Raw genomic sequence first — 15053 nt, 5'->3', positions numbered from 1 at the left:
TGTGTGCAAATCAAAGGGCTAATTCCTTTTATGTCAGCTATGGTCCATCCTAATGCATTTTTGTGCATTTTCAGAGTCTGTAATAACTTACCTTCTTGATGTGCATTAAGTTTGGAAGAGATTATTACCGGAAAAGTTTCATTTTCTCCCAAAAATGAGTATTTGAGATTAAATGGTAACGGCTTCAATTCAGGTTTTGGTGGTTGAACACTTGAAGGTATGGGCTCAATTGATCGTGGTGGCAATTCTTCAATTTGTGGTCTCCAATTGCATGCCTTTGATTCCTGAAAGTAGACCATTTGCAAATCATCAGATTCATCAATCTCAGTTTCACTAGAAGTGGTTTGAAATTGATCATGAACTAATTTTTCAATAAAGTCCACTTCCTGTAAATCATTATTATCTCCAGGTTGCTTGTAAATGTTGAAAATATTCATCTCCAATGTCATGTTTCCAAATGATAGCTCCATCAGTCCATTCCTACAATTAATCAATGCATTAGAAGTGGCAAGAAATGGACGTCCTAAAATGACAGGAATTGAATTACATGCTTCAACACGTTATGTATCCAAGACAACAAAATCTACAGGGTAAATGAATTTATCAACTTGTACTAACACATCCTCAACTATTCCTCTAGGCACTTTTACCGATCTATCAGCAAGTAAAAGAGTTACAGAGGTTGGTTTTAACTCACCTAGATTGAGACTTTGAAAGACTGAATATGGAAGTAAATTCACACTAGCTCCAAGATCAAGTAAGGCTCTTTCAATTTTATGTTCTCTAATAAAGCAAGAAATTGTAGGACAACCAGGGTCTTTATATTTCAAAGCATTATTGTTTTGAAGAATGGCACTTACTTGTTCGGCTAAAAAGGCTTTCTTTTTCACATTCAGTTTTCTCTTCACGGTGCACAGATCTTTCAAAAATTTAGCATAGGAAGGAACCTGTTTAATAGCATCCAACAAAGGTATATTGATCCTTACCTGTTTGAAAGTTTCAAAGATTTCAGAGTTGTGATTGACTTTCCTTTGTTTGGTCATGGCATGAGGAAATGGAAGTGCTGGCGGGGAATCAGCCTTCTCTTTGCAATGTTCAGGTTGAACCCCTTCCTTACCCTCAGAGATAGACTGATGATCTTTCTCACAAGGTTCAAGAATGGGTTTTTCAATAACCTTACCACTACGAAGAGTGATGATTGATTTGACTTGTGACACGACCAAAAGATTGATGTCTTCTCCCAAGTGCAGGAGTGTCGAAGTAATGAATAACCCGGCAAGACCGAGGTCGAACCGAAAAGACACAAGTTATCACAAACTAAGGCTCAAATCCAATCTAAGCTTTTTGAAAGATTAAATGATAATGGCTTCAAATCGGGTTTTGGTGGTTGAACACTTGAAGGTATGGACTCAATTGATCGTGGTGGCAATTCCTCAATTTTCGGTCTCCAACTATTTGCCTTTGACTCTTCCTGAAAATAAACCATTTGCAAATCTTCAGATTCATTAAACTCCATTTCATTGGAAGAATTTTCAAATTGATCATAAATTAGTTTTTCAATAAAATCTACTTCCTGTAAATCATTATCATCTCCAGGTTGCTTGTAAATGTTAAAAACATTCATCTCTAATGTCATGTTTCCAAAAGATAACTTCATCACTCCATTCCTCCAATTAATTAATGCATTAGAAGTTGCAAGAAATGGACGTCCTAAAATAACAGGAATTGGATTGCATGCTTCAACAGGTTGTGTATCCAACACAATAAAATCCACAGGAAAGATGAATTTATCAACTTGTACTAACACATCTTCAACTATTCCTCTAGGCACTTTTACAGATCTATCAGCAAGTAAAAGAGTTACAGAAGTAGGTTTCAACTCACCTAGATTGAGACTTTGAAAAACTGAATATGGAAGTAAATTCACACTAGCTCCAAGATCAAGTAAAGCTCTGTCAATTTTATGTTCTCCAATAAAGCAAGAAATTGTAGGACAACCAGGGTCTTTATATTTCAAAGCATTATCATTCTGAAGAATGGCACTTACTTGTTCGGTTAAAAAGGCTTTCTTTTTCACATTCAGTTTTCTTTTCACAGTGCACAGATCTTTCAAAAATTTGGCATAGGACGGTACCTGTTTAATAGCATCTAGCAAAGGTATATTGATCCTTACATGTTTGAAAGTTTCAAAGATTTCAGAATTGTGATTGACTTTCCTTTGTTTGGTCATGGCATGAGGAAATGGAAGTGCTGGCGGTGAATCAACCTTTTCTTTGCAATGTTCAGGTTCAACCCCTTCCTTACCCTCAGAGATAGACTCTTCATCTTTCTCACAAGGTTCAAGAGTGGGTTTTTCAATAACCTTACCACTACGGAGAGTAGTGACTGATTTGACTTGATCCATATGTTGGTTTCCGGAACCACTTGCACTTGAATTGTATTGCCCTTTGGGATTTTGTTGTGGTTGAGATGGAAACTTACCTTTCTCTTGAAAACTAAGAGCAGATGTGAACTTTGCAAGAGTATCTTTTAGATCTGCCATGGTTTGAGCATTTTGAGTGTTGATTGTCTCTTGCTTTTCAATGAATGTATGCAGTGTTTCCTCAAGATTTCTTCTAGGAAGGGGAACATAAGGAGGTGCATATCCATGAGAATTTTAAAAATTATGGTGTGCTTGAAATGGTGGCTGTGAAGTTTGTGCATTATTGTTACCACTCTTCCAACTGAAATTTGGGTGATTTCTCCAACTAGGGTTGTACGTTTGCGAGTATGGGTTATGAATTGGCCTTTGAAAACTCTTTAAAGCATTGGCTTGTTCATGGAGACATTCCTTAAAAGAAGGCAAAGTTGGACAATCATTGGTTGAGTGTTCATTAGTTTCACAAATTTGACACACAATTTCTTGAACAGATTTTAACTGACCACTCTTTTTTAATTCTAGTGCCTCAACTTTTTTAGCTAAAGATGTAAATTTGGCTTGGAGGTCATGATCTTCCCTAAGGTTGTACATGCCTCCATTAGATGTATGAGGTTGAGTTTTACCTGGTGCCTCACACGTACTTGTGGTGTCCCAATTTCGAGCATTTTCAGCTAGCAAGTCTAGGTACTCCATTGCTTCATCAGGGTCTTTATCTTCAAAAGTTCCATTGCACATCAATTCCACCATTTGCCTATCTTTAGGTGTTAACCCTTCATAAAATTGTGAAACCAATCTCCATGTTTCAAAACCATGATGAGGACAAGTATTAAGCAAGTCTTTACATCTATCCCAACACTTGTAAAATGTTTCTCCTGGTTTTTGAGTGAAAGTGGTGATTTGTCTTTTGAAAGAGTTTGTTCTATGAGAAGGGAAAAACTTCTTTAAAAACTGTTGTTGCATTTCATCCCAAGCACGAATGGATCCTGACCTAATATTTTGTAGCCATGTTTTAGCTTTATCTTTTAATGAAAAAGGAAAAAGCTTTAATCTGATGGTGTTCATGCTACAATTTAAGTCATTATAGGTGTTACAAACTTCTTCAAATTCTCTTAAATGCAAGTATGGATTTTCTAATTCTAAGCCATGAAAAGTGGGTAAAAGTTGAATAATACCTGGCTTAAAATTAAAATGAGATGCATCAGGAGGAAAAACAATACATGATGGTGCACTTGTTCTTATTGGATTCATGTGATCTTTAAGTGTTCTCACACGATTATTCTCATTATGAATTGACTGGTTATCTTCTTCGGCCATGTTTTCTGAAGAAAATGAGGATTTCCTAGAAAGTCTACCACTTAATGTATGTGTCCAAACTCTCATGCAAGTGCAAAAGAAAAGAAAAGAAAAAGATAAAAAAACAAAAATTAGAAAAACAAATAAAAGTAAAAACAAAAGAAAATAAAAGAAATATATAATTTATACAATACTTACCTTCCCCGGCAACGACGCCAAAAACTTGACACGACCAAAAGATTGATGTCTTCTCCCAAGTGCAAGAGTGTCGAAGTAATAAATAACCCGGCAAGACCGGGGTCGAACCACAGGGAGGTTAATTGTATAAATTATAAATAACAACACGATAACAACAACAATAATAACAACAATAGTAATAGTAATATTAAGAGTAATAATAATAATACTCAGTACATGGCGTTGTTATACCTGAGAATAATCTAAAAGATCGGGTCACAGGTTTCCAGCCTATATACTGAGTTTATGAAAATATTAAAGAGATATATTATATAATATAAACATATTTCTGATGCGAATGAACAAGTCAAGACCAACAATGTCAGGATCCTTGATCAAAGACAGAGCATACTTAACGTACATATAATATAACAAGAATGTAAATAAAAATAATAGTAGTAGTAATAATAAAGAGAGCTTTGAGAGGTAAGGTTGATGTAAGGATTAAACAATAATAAAAAAAAAATGTCAAGGTTAGAGGATTCACTAATGGTATTTCAAATAAATATAATATAAACTCTTTTTATTACTCAACTGGAAACCACACACAAAGGAGGTTCCAATCGGATGATTTATCGTTATTAGCTCATTATAAATTGTTAACATGATCATATTAATTATCTTATCTAAGTAACACCATACTTATAAATATCATCAGGCATTCATGTTGCTAGCTTATGTTAACAACAAATCAAGTTCCTATCATAATAATGATGTCGGCCAAAAACTATGAAGGATCAAGCATTTGATGTACCAAGTGTTATACAACACAAATCTAGATTAACCATTAAGCAAGGTATTAAGAATTAGTAAGATAAAAAGATAAAACATGTTAATAACAATCTTTCTTGGATATAAACATTAAAGTCCATGTTGAGTTTATATTATATCTATTCTAACACCACTAGTGAAACCTTTTCACCTTGACACAATTAACTTAGCTAAACATAATGAAGAAGAAAAACATAAATAAACAATATAAAAACATAAACATTATATAAGTTAACTAAGTATAGGAAAGGAAATGAAAAAGCATAAACAAGAGATTAATATAGCATGAAAGAAAACTTGAACATTACAAAGAGAGAAAGCAAGAAGATGATTTTGATTTGAAAAATAATATATCTAAATACATGGCAAATGCCTTCTTTTATAGGTGATTAGTACTTAAAAGTGCATGTTTATCAAGGTTTTATATCATCATTTTGCACTTGAAGTATCAATAACTCCTTAACTAAAGCATGTTTTATAATAACAAGTTTGATATTATAAGATACCTTAATTTATGGTAAATGCTCATTTTAAATGCAGGACTATCACATAAATAAAAGGATTGATTGATGAGTTTAAGCATTGAAAGTTAAAGGACAAAGAGATGGCCAAACTTAGAAAAGAGATGTCGGTGCAGTCCAAACCGGAACATTGCTCGGTAATTGGATCATATCTGGAGCTCTAGATTTCGGATTTAGGTCCACTTTATATGGATGGAAAGGTAAGACAAAAAGCCTATAACTTTCATGAGGAGCCCAAGATTTGAAAAGGTCGTTTTGAAGTCCAAATTGAAGGAACAACGAAGAAGTCCGAAGCTGTCCTGCAGCCCAAACACTATTTAGTGTTCAGCCCATATCTTGAGTTCTAGAAGTCCAAATGACCTCATCTTTTTTTTTGTTGGAAAGCTGAGACAATTTCCTAGAACATTCTTAAGGATTCTGGGCAAATTATGATGTTAGCAATGACGTCTTGATCAGACAAGAAGATAAGGATTGTTATCTAGTCAAGATGTGGCCACCCACTCATCAATTAGTCAACAAATCAATAGTTCCAAATTTTGGCCTATAAAAGGAGGCACTTACCATGTATTGAGGCATCTTGGTTTCCAGATCAAGATCATGCTCTTGCTTTCTCTCTTTGTATTGCTTATGTTTTGCTTTCATTAATATCAAGTTTATGCACTTCATTTCCTTTCCTTTACTTAGTTAACTTCTTTCTCATTTATGTTCTTATCTTGTTTATTTATGTTTCTTTCTTTCATTATGTTTAGCTAAGTTAATTATGTCAAGGTGAAAAGGGTACACTAATGGTGTAAGAATAAGTATAATATAAACTTAACATGGACCTTAACGTTGGATACTAACATGTTTGATATTTGTTATCTTGTTCACTTTTAATACTTTGCTTGTTAAATGGTTAATCTAGATTTATGTTGTATAACACTTGGTACAACAAATACTTGGTACTTTCATAGCCCATACTGTATGGTATAACCGACACCTGAGCTATGAAAGGGACTTGATTTGTTGTTAACATAAGTTATAATCATGAATGCCTGCCAACATTTACAAGTATTAGCTTTATTCGAATAAGATAACTAATGTAATCATGTTAACAATTTATAATCTGATTGGAACCTCCTTTATGTGTGGTTTCCAATTGAGTAATAAGAGTTTATATTATACTTGTTTGAAGTACCATTAGTGGATCCTCTAACCTTGACATTTGTTTTTATCGCTGTTTAATCCTTACATCAACTTTACATCTCAAAGCTCTCTTTATTATTACTATTAATATTATTGTTATTATTGTTGTTGTATTGTTATTTATAATTTATACAATAACCTCTCTGTGATTCGACCCCGGTCTTGCCGGGTTATTTATTACTTCGACACTCCTGCACTTGGGAGAAGACATCAATCTTTTGGTCGTGTCAAGTTTTTGGCGCCGTTGCCGGGGACGTAAATTCTTGTATAAATTATAATATTTATTTTATTTTCTCTCTTCACTTTTCATTTTATTTAACTTTGTTTCTTTTGTTTTCTTTTGTTTCTTTTTCTTCTCTTTTCTTTTCTTCCTTTTATTCTCTTCTTACAAGTGCATGAGAGTTTGGTCACGTACATTAAGTGGTCGACTTTGTAGGCTATCCTCATCATTTTCAGAAAAATATGACCGAAGAAGATAATCAATCACTTCATAATGAGAATAATGAGAATAACCGTATGAGAACACTTAGAGACCACATGAATCCACAAGAACAAGTGCACCCTCATGCATAGTTTTCCCTCCTGATGCATCTCATTTTAATTTTAAGCCAGGCATTATTCAACTTTTACCATCTTTTCATGGCTTAGACTTAGAAAATCCATACTTGCATTTAAGGGAATTTGAGGAGGTCTGTAATACCTATAATAACTCAAATTGTAGCATGAACACCATTCGATTAAAGCTTTTTCCTTTTTCATTAAAAGATAAAGCTAAAACATGGCTACAAAATTTGAGACCAGGATCTATTCATGCTTGGGATGAAATGCAACAACAATTTTTAAAGAAGTTTTTTCCATCTCACAGAACAAACTCTTTCAAAAGACAAATCATCACTTTCACTCAAAAACCAGGAGAAACATTTTACCAATGTTGGGATAGGTATCGAGATTTGCTTAATACTTGCCCTCATCATGGTTTTGAAACATGGAGATTGGTTTCACATTTTTATGAAGGTTTAACACCTAGAGATAGTCAAATGGTTGAATTGATGTGCAATGGAACCTTTGAAGATAAAGACCCTAATGAAGCAATGGAGTACCTAGACTTGCTAGCCGAAAATGCTCAAAATTGGGATACCACAGGTACTTATGAGGCACCAAGTAAAACTCAACCTCATACATCTAGTGGAGGTATGCACAACCTTAGGGAAGATCATGACCTTCAAGCCAAGTTTGCATCTTTAGCTAGAAAAGTCGAGGCACTAGAATTGAAAAAGAGTGGTCAATTAAAATCTGTTCAAGACATTGTATGTCAAATCTGTGAAACAAATGAGCATGCAACAAATAATTGTCCAACTTTGCCTTCTTTTAAGGAATGCCTCCATGAACAAGCCCATGCTTTAAACAGTTTCCAAAGGCCCAACCATAACCCATACTCGCAAACATACAATCCTGGTTGGAGAAATCACCCAAATTTCAGTTGGAAGAGTGACAACAATAATGCACAAACTTCACAGCCACCATTTCAAGCACACCATAATTTCCAAAATTCTCATAGATATGCACCTCCTTATGCTCCACCTCCTAGAAGAAATTTTGAGGAAACATTGCATGCATTCATTGAAAAGCAGGAGACAATCAACACTCAACTTGCTCAAAGCATGACCGATTTTAAAGATGCTCTTGCAAAATTAACATCTGCTCTCAGTTTCCAAGAGAAAGGTAAGTTTCCTTCTCAACCACAGCAAAATCCAAAGGGGCAATACAATGCAAATGCAAGTAGTTCTGGAAGCCAACACATGGATCAAGTCAAATCAGTCATCACTCTTCGTAGTGGTAAGGTTATTGGAAAACCCATTCTTGAACCTTGTGAGAAAGATGATGAGTCTATCTCTGAGGGTAAGGAAGGGGTTGAACCTGAACATTGCAAAGAGAAGGCCGATTCCCCGCCAGCACTTCCATTTCCTCATGCCATGACCAAACAAAGGAAAGTCAATCACAACTCTGAAATCTTTGAAATTTTCAAACAAGTAAGGATCAATATACCTTTGTTGGATGCTATTAAACAAGTACCTTCCTATGCTAAATTTTTGAAAGATCTATGCACTGTGAAGAGAAAACTGAATGTGAAAAAGAAAGCCTTTTTAGCCGAACAAGTAAGTGCCATTCTTCAGAACAATAATGCTTTGAAATATAAAGACCCTGGTTGTCCTACAATTTCTTGCTTTATTGGAGAACATAAAATTGAAAGAGCCTTACTTGATCTTGGAGCCAGTGTGAATTTACTTCCATATTCAGTTTTTCAGAGTCTCAATCTAGGTGAGTTAAAACCAACCTCTATAACTCTTTTACTCGCCGATAGATCTGTAAAAGTACCTAGAGGAATAATCGAAGATGTGTTAGTACAAGTCGATAAATTCATTTATCCTGTGGATTTTATTGTCTTGGACACGCAACCTGTTGAAGCATGTAATTCATTTCCTATTATTTTAGGATGTCCGTTTCTTGCAACTTCTAATCATTGATTAATTGTAGGAATGGACTCATGAAGTTATCTTTTGGAAACATGACATTAGAGATGAATATTTTCAACGTTTGCAAGCAGCCTGGAGATGATAATGATTTACAAGAAGTAGATCATATTGAAGAATTAGTTCATGATCAACTTGAATCTACTTTGAGTAAAATTGAGTTGGATGAATATGAAGATTTGCAAATGATTTATTCTCAGGAAGAAATCACGGATGAAAAAGGCACCGAAAATATTGATGCCGATCTTTTGTCAAGAGTGACAACAGATTTGATATCTGACATCACACCAATCGATGATTACTTTCCTGAAGAATCCTTACTTTCTCTCAGTTCAATGCCTTGGTTTGCTAAAAATATCAATTTTCTTGCAACAGGAGATTTGCCAGCTCACTGGAGTACCGAAGACAAAGGAAAGTTTTTGAATGAAGTGAAGAACTTTTACTTAGATGACCCTTACTTATTCAAAAATTGTCCTGATCAAATATTTCAAAAATGCATTCCCGACAATGAGGTAAGTAATGTCATTAAACTTTGTCATTATGAAGCATGTGGGAGTCAATTCTCATCAAGAGAGACAACTGCAAAAATCTTACAAAATGGATTTTATTGGCCCACCATGTTCAAGGACACACATGCATTCTGCAAAACTTGTGAAAATTGTCAAAAAGTTGATACTGGTCAAAAAGTTTTGCTTTATAATTCTCAACTCCATTTATTTCCTGAAAAACTAAGATCAAGATGGAGCGGTCCATTTATTTTGAAACATGTGTATCCTTATGGGGCCCTTGATATTGAGAATCCAAAGAATGACAATGTTTTGAAGGTAAATGAACATCGTTTAAAAGCTTACTTTGATGAGTTTCCTAGTGAAAATGAATCCATTGGTTTGAATAATCTTATTGATAAAGGTTGATTATTTTGTTTTTCTCACATTTTTTTTGTTGCTTTTTAGTGTGACTTTTGTTTTGCTAGTCTCTCACCCCGGTCAAATGGCGGATAACGGTACTCCGTGACTCTTAAGTCGGTTCTTTCAGTTTCCCAAATAACTGATATCTGTATATATTTGTACAATTCTAAACTCTTTTTCCCTTCTTTGAATCTCTTCTCTAATTCTCTTTTGAAAATGGACACCACTCTTGAAAAGTTGAAAAGGTATTTTCCCGCTCTGCCTCAGAATGCGATTACAAAAATTTACCGTGCTAGGTGTGCAAGATTGAGGTTGTTAATGAATCATGGAATTCCTGAAGATATCCGTTGGTTAATTGAAGCAAAGGTTCGATTATCAGGTGAGTCATCCAATTCTTTCATTTCACACATGCCTGGAACAGGTAAAAGCACTTTTGCAAAGAAACGTCGTGCAAAACGACTGAAAGTCTGTCATCGATGTGCCAGATGGACTTGTAATATGACATGTCATTCTTTAGGAATGGTATCTGTAAACCATGAAGATAAGATACAATTCATTAAGGATGGCCTGAGTAAGGGGTCTTTAGATAATCTTTTGTTGACCCTTGAGACGCATCCTAGTGGAGATGTGCATCGTGTAATTCATGATTTATGGCCACAATTCCATAAAGAACATGATCGACTTAGTCTTGGGAATCTGACTAAAAAAAGACCCTGTTTGCCAGTTTTTAAGAAAACTGGATGGGAAGCCTATCCCCGACCCATAGAGGGCGTTTAAGCCGTTCTTGAACGTAAAACCAAGGGAAGATGTGAGCCACAATCACAACTACATGTACATACATGCTTTGTCAAAATAAATAAATAAAGAGAGAGAGTTTGTGAGACTACAGCTGGCCTACATATAGGTGGTATGATTGCATTTTCACTTTTTCATCTATAAATTCTTCTCTTCCTTCCCTTCATTTCTACTCATCCCATATATTCATCAAATATAGAAGTGTGTAGAAATGGCAGGTTCCTCAAGCCATCATATAAGAAATATTTGTGTTTTCGGTGGATCCAGTTCTGGGAAAGAAAAAGAGTTTTTAGAATCAGCAAATCATCTTGGTCGGGTACTAGCTGAGAGAAAGATTCATTTAGTATATGGGGGAGGTAGCCTTGGGTTAATGGGAGGTGTGTCAATGGCTGCATTTTTAGGAGGCAGTCAAGTTTTGGGGATTGTCCCCAAAGCTTTAGCAACTGGGGACATCATTGGAAAAACAATTGGAGAGGAACTACAGGTCCCAACAATGTCTGACCGACTGAATACCATGTTTAACCATGCTGATGCCTTCATTGCCTTACCAGGTGGTCTGGGCACATTGGAAGAGATCTTTCATATTTCATCTTGGGCCCAACTGCACATTCACCATAAACCTATAGGTTTGTTAAATGTTAATGGTTTTTATGATAAGTTGCTGTCTTTCCTTGATCAAGCTGTGGAACAGGAATTTCTAACATCTTCGGCACGACGAATCATAATCTCTGCTGCTACTGCTGAACAATTGATTGACCAACTACAATCTTTCATCCCTGTCATTGATCCCTGCATGAGTCGTCTAGATTGGTCAACTAAGGAAAGCCGTAAAAAGCTTAGATTAGATTTGAGCCTTCATCTGTGAAACCTTGTGTCTTTTGGTTTTATTAATAGCATATTATTTTGTTTTGTTACTTCTTATGTTTGTTTAAGTGTGTTTCAGGTTTGTCATTGTTCGCTGTTTCAGGTGATGTCTTTTATACTCTATCTTTCTACCTTCGAACATTGAGGACAATGTCTCGTTTTGGTTGGGGGAGAGGGTAGTAGTTTAAAAAAAAAAAAAAAATACTAACTTGCTAACTGTTTTTGCTATTATTAAAACCATTTGACAAAATTGTTATTAGGATGGCAGAGTATGGAATCAATTTTATTGACTCTAGAGACGCATCTTAGTAAGTTTCATTACCAAGGTCTATCATAATACTTCTTGAAATATTCAGGTTTACAAACTCTCACATTGTTATCACTTGATTCTGCTCCTATACTCATTTAACAAGTATTATTAAACCTTCATTTTCACACACACACTTTAACATATGATTGTGGGTTGCACATTGGATTATTACATTAATTATGTTCTTTTGTTGAAGGTAACAACTAAGGGAAAAGGATAGTATATAATTTGCAAAGAAAAAAAAAAAAAGATAGTATTGATGATAATAAAACGTGGATAAGTTTGGTTTCGTAGCCTCCCTAACCTAAGCAATTAAGCCCGAAGGGGTGTTTTAACACCTAATACCCTAAAGTCAACTGACTTGGGAGCTATTGGCCCAAAGCTTGTTACATGGGTTAAGGAGAAAAGCTTAAGGGAATCAAACATTGCACTATCTACGTATCAGTATCTGCAACCCGAGTTGTTAAGCTCGTAGGGGTGTCTCAACACCTAATGCCCTAAGACCAACTGGTCTGGGAGTCATTAGCCTAAAACTCGTTACATGGGTTAAAGATACATTGTGTTTTAAGTTGTATGTGTATATAAATAAAAAAAGAAAAAAAAAAAGAAGAAAAAAAAGAAGAAAAAAAATCCCAACCCAAGGAAGTTCACCTTAAACATTTGAACATAATATTGTTTTCTTCCAACAAAAGCCCCATCATCTATGTTTTCATTGAGCACACAAAAAGAAGGTTTATTAATATCTTGTTTAAGAAGTATGAAGCAGTAATATAAATTTAGTGAGAGTTTGTTTATCTGGATAGATTAATAGAAGTTGAATGATGAATGCCTTGCTTTGTGGAACTTGCAAATTGTTTCTCTATTTTAACGCTTTAGATTACTAGGGACTAGTAATAAGCTGGTTGGGGGGTGTGATTAGTACTTAAAAGTGCATGTTTATCAAGGTTTTATATCATCATTTTGCACTTGAAGTATCAATAACTCCTTAACTAAAGCATGTTTTATAATAACAAGTTTGATATTATAAGATACCTTAATTTATGGTAAATGCTCATTTTAAATGCAGGACTATCACATAAATAAAAGGATTGATTGATGAGTTTAAGCATTGAAAGTTAAAGGACAAAGAGATGGCCAAACTTAGAAAAGAGATGTCGGTGCAGTCCAAACCGGAACATTGCTCGGTAATTGGATCATATCTGGAGCTCTAGATTTCGGATTTAGGTCCACTTTATATGGATGGAAAGGTAAGACAAAAGCCTATAACTTTCATGAGGAGCCCAAGATTTGAAAAGGTCGTTTTGAAGTCCAAATTGAAGGAACAACGAAGAAGTCCGAAGCTGTCCTGCAGCCCAAACACTATTTAGTGTTCAGCCCATATCTTGAGTTCTAGAAGTCCAAATGACCTCATCTTTTTTTTGTTGGAAAGCTGAGACAATTTCCTAGAACATTCTTGAGGATTCTGGGCAAATTATGATGTTAGCAATGACGTCTTGATCAGACAAGAAGATAAGGATTGTTATCTAGTCAAGATGTGGCCACCCACTCATCAATTAGTCAACAAATCAATAGTTCCAAATTTTGGCCTATAAAAGGAGGCACTTACCATGTATTGAGGCATCTTGGTTTCCAGATCAAGATCATGCTCTTGCTTTCTCTCTTTGTATTGCTTATGTTTTGCTTTCATTAATATCAAGTTTATGCACTTCATTTCCTTTCCTTTACTTAGTTAACTTCTTTCTCATTTATGTTCTTATCTTGTTTATTTATGTTTCTTTCTTTCATTATGTTTAGCTAAGTTAATTATGTCAAGGTGAAAAGGGTACACTAATGGTGTAAGAATAAGTATAATATAAACTTAACATGGACCTTAACGTTGGATACTAACATGTTTGATATTTGTTATCTTGTTCACTTTTAATACTTTGCTTGTTAAATGGTTAATCTAGATTTATGTTGTATAACACTTGGTACAACAAATACTTGGTACTTTCATAGCCCATACTGTATGGTATAACCGACACCTGAGCTATGAAAGGGACTTGATTTGTTGTTAACATAAGTTATAATCATGAATGCCTGCCAACATTTACAAGTATTAGCTTTATTCGAATAAGATAACTAATGTAATCATGTTAACAATTTATAATCTGATTGGAACCTCCTTTATGTGTGGTTTCCAATTGAGTAATAAGAGTTTATATTATACTTGTTTGAAGTACCATTAGTGGATCCTCTAACCTTGACATTTGTTTTTATCGCTGTTTAATCCTTACATCAACTTTACATCTCAAAGCTCTCTTTATTATTACTATTAATATTATTGTTATTATTGTTGTTGTATTGTTATTTATAATTTATACAATAACCTCTCTGTGATTCGACCCCGGTCTTGCCGGGTTATTTATTACTTCGACACTCCTGCACTTGGGAGAAGACATCAATCTTTTGGTCGTGTCAAGTTTTTGGCGCCGTTGCCGGGGACGTAAATTCTTGTATAAATTATAATATTTATTTTATTTTCTCTCTTCACTTTTCATTTTATTTAACTTTGTTTCTTTTGTTTTCTTTTGTTTCTTTTTCTTCTCTTTTCTTTTCTTCCTTTTATTCTCTTCTTACAAGTGCATGAGAGTTTGGTCACGTACATTAAGTGGTCGACTTTGTAGGCTATCCTCATCATTTTCAGAAAATATGACCGAAGAAGATAATCAATCACTTCATAATGAGAATAATGAGAATAACCGTATGAGAACACTTAGAGACCACATGAATCCCACAAGAACAAGTGCACCCTCATGCATAGTTTTCCCTCCTGATGCATCTCATTTTAATTTTAAGCCAGGCATTATTCAACTTTTACCATCTTTTCATGGCTTAGACTTAGAAAATCCATACTTGCATTTAAGGGAATTTGAGGAGGTCTGTAATACCTATAATAACTCAAATTGTAGCATGAACACCATTCGATTAAAGCTTTTTCCTTTTTCATTAAAAGATAAAGCTAAAACATGGCTACAAAATTTGAGACCAGGATCTATTCATGCTTGGGATGAAATGCAACAACAATTTTTAAAGAAGTTTTTTCCATCTCACAGAACAAACTCTTTCAAAAGACAAATCATCACTTTCACTCAAAAACCAGGAGAAACATTTTACCAATGTTGGGATAGGTATCGAGATTTGCTTAATACTTGCCCTCATCATGGTTTTGAAACATGG

The 15053-nt window shown here is 34.7% G+C and overlaps 1 pseudogene; it reads left to right on the top strand.

The window, feature by feature from the left end:
* Positions 1-3224: 3224 nt before the first annotated feature.
* On the top strand, positions 3225-3335 carry LOC118034582 (small nucleolar RNA R71; annotated as a pseudogene).
* The last annotated feature ends 11718 nt before the right edge of the window (positions 3336-15053 follow it).

Source organism: Populus alba, chromosome 10, assembly GCF_005239225.2.
Source record: "Populus alba chromosome 10, ASM523922v2, whole genome shotgun sequence".
NCBI lineage: Eukaryota > Viridiplantae > Streptophyta > Magnoliopsida > Malpighiales > Salicaceae > Populus > Populus alba.
This window is presented reverse-complemented; position numbering and strand designations above follow the sequence as displayed.